The sequence below is a fragment of the Triticum aestivum genome, unplaced genomic scaffold (assembly GCF_018294505.1).
Source record: "Triticum aestivum cultivar Chinese Spring unplaced genomic scaffold, IWGSC CS RefSeq v2.1 scaffold295805, whole genome shotgun sequence".
Taxonomy (NCBI): Eukaryota; Viridiplantae; Streptophyta; class Magnoliopsida; order Poales; family Poaceae; genus Triticum; species Triticum aestivum.
In genome coordinates, this window is record NW_025246243.1 from 1 (window position 1) to 2,537 (window position 2,537).

A 2,537-nucleotide genomic window follows, 5' to 3' on the forward strand; every position below is an offset into this window, starting at 1 on the left:
GACGTCGACTACCAGCCGCTTGTCTCTGCACTCGACGCCCGCGTCACACCCGTCACCCTCGACGAGCTCTTCGCCATGATGAGTAACTTTGATCAGCGCATGGCGCAGTTCAGCGGCTCCTCCGGCGGCTTCAAGTCTTCGGCCAACGTCGCGTCTCGCGGCCGTGGTGGCGGCTCTCGCTCGCGTGGATCTCCCCGCCACAAGGGGCGGTCAGGAGGAAACAGCAACACTGGCGGCTCCTCCAACTCCCGCAACGGCCGCTCCATCAACTCCAAGCCTCGCCGCGGCGGCGCCTCCAGCCGGTCCCGTCCTGATGCGCCCCGCTGCCAGATCTGTGGCAAGCTCGGGCACACAGCAAAGGACTGCTAGTACCGCTACGATGAAGACGAGGACTCCTCCCAAGACGAGGACAAAGTTGTTGCGGCTGCGGATGGCTCCTACGGTATCGACACCAACTGGTACGTTGATAGCGGGGCTACCAACCACATCACCAACGAGCTCGAGAAGGTCACAATGAAGGAAAAATACCGGGGCAAAGATCACATCTACACTGCCAACGGCGAAAGTATGAGGATTAGTCATGTTGGTCACTCATTGTTTAGTACCCCTCGTCGTAAACTTCATCTAAAGAAAATTTTGCTAGTTCCTAGTGCCGACAAGAATCTCCTTTCTGTTCATAGAATTGCCATTGACAATCATGTCTTCCTTGAGTTTCATCCTTATTTTTTCTTGATCAAGGATCAAGCAACGAAGAAAGTGCTATATCGAGGTAGATGCGTTCGAGGGCTCTACCCATTGCTTCCGGAGCATAGGAGATCAAATAAACAAGCCTATGGTGCTGCCAAACTCTCATCAGCAAGGTGGCACGATAGATTAGGACATGCTGCTTTCTCTTTAGTTGAAAAACTGCTTAGGAAAAATAAGCTCCCGTTTGTTGGTGAGCGTGATCTTGATACTATTTGTGATTCTTGTCAACGTGCAAAAAGTCATCAATTGCCTTATCCCATATCTACTAGTGTTTCTACCAAACCCTTGCAATTAATCTTCTCTGATGTTTGGGGCCCTGCTCCTAGTTCAGTTGGTAGACACACTTATTACGTCAGCTTCATAGATGACTACATCAAATTTTCTTGGATTTATCTTCTTAAGAAAAGATCCGATGTTTTTCAAGTCTTTCAAAACTTCCAAGCTCTCGTTGAACGAAAATTTGATAGTAAAATCATTGATGTCCAGTCAGACTGGGGAGGGGAATATGAAAAATTAAATTCCTTCTTCCAAAACCTTGGCATATCACATCATGTGTCATGCCCTCACGCTCATCAACAAAATGGCTCTGCTGAACGCAAGCACCGACACATAGTTGAGGTTGGCCTAGCCCTCCTAGCTGGTGCATCTATGCCTCTCAAGTTCTAGGATGAGGCTTTCCTCACAGCAGTTCACATCATCAACATGCTTTCTAGTCGTGTCATTAACAATGAAACACCACTAGAACGACTCTTTCATGTCAAACCCGACTACAAGTCTCTCCGTGTGTTTGGGTGTGCCTGTTGGCCCAATCTTCGCCCATATAACACTAGAAAGCTCATGTTCCGCTCCAAACAATGTGTCTTCCTAGGCTATAGCACCCAACATAAAGGTGTCAAGTGCCTCGACGTTGCCACTGGTCGTGTGTATATCTCACGTGATGTCATCTTTGATGAAACCAAATTTCCTTTTGCCAATCTTCATCCCAATGCCGGTGCTCTTCTTCGTCAAGAGATTCTTCTTTTGCCTCCTCATCTCTCCGGTGTTGATCAAGGGGGAAACGACAGTGATGATCAACTACTGACTAACCCTCTTACTACTGATGATGTGCATGAGTCTTGTGCTGTTACAGGAGAAAACAGCGAGGAAAATGCCGAAATCAGGGAAGAAAATGGTGAAAAAAACCCTTCATCAGCGCCATATCATATGTGCCTGGAATTTGGGGACAAATCCCCCTCGGGATCCGCTCACCTGCGCATCAGATCCGCCTCGGGATCAGCGGCGGCAGATGCGTCAGGGGCGCCAGTAGCGCGCACGCCTGCCTCGAACCTGGCGCGTCCCATGGGGTGCGGCGCGTCGTCACCTCCGCACCAACCATCGTCCGCCACTTGTTAGCCTGCGATTGGCGCGGGCGGCGCACGCTTTACCGGCCACCCGGTGTGCTACAAGCGGCGCCATCTGGTTCGCCCGACCGGTGCGGGGCCAGAACCTGGAGCGGGATCCAGCGCTGATCCGCGCATGCATCCGACCGGCGTTGGACCCGAGGCCGATCCGCCATCACGCGGCAATGATGAGCCGGTCGCTGCGGCGGGATCTTCTGCGGCCTCTGCACATGGGGAGCCGCTGCCACTTGCCACAAAAAATCCGGCCGGGACGGCAACTGCTGCTGCTGTGCGTGGATCCTCCTTGGGATCGGCTCCTACAGAAACTCCTGTTCAAGCTGCAGGATCATCTGTGGCTGAAAATCTGAGCACCTCGCCTCGGCGCACACGACTACGAAAGGGAGTAATACA

At 52.0% G+C, this 2,537-nt stretch overlaps 1 long non-coding RNA gene across 1 annotated transcript; it reads right to left on the reverse strand.

Annotated features, from left to right (window-relative positions):
* Nucleotides 1-1,201: 1,201 nt before the first annotated feature.
* LOC123177118 (uncharacterized) lies at nt 1,202-2,503 on the reverse strand. Its single transcript, XR_006488778.1, has 2 exons — nt 1,996-2,503; nt 1,202-1,867 (listed from the first exon to the last, which is right to left on the reverse strand). It is a non-coding gene; the product is annotated as an uncharacterized lncRNA (long non-coding RNA).
* Between the last annotated feature and the right edge of the window lie 34 nt (nt 2,504-2,537).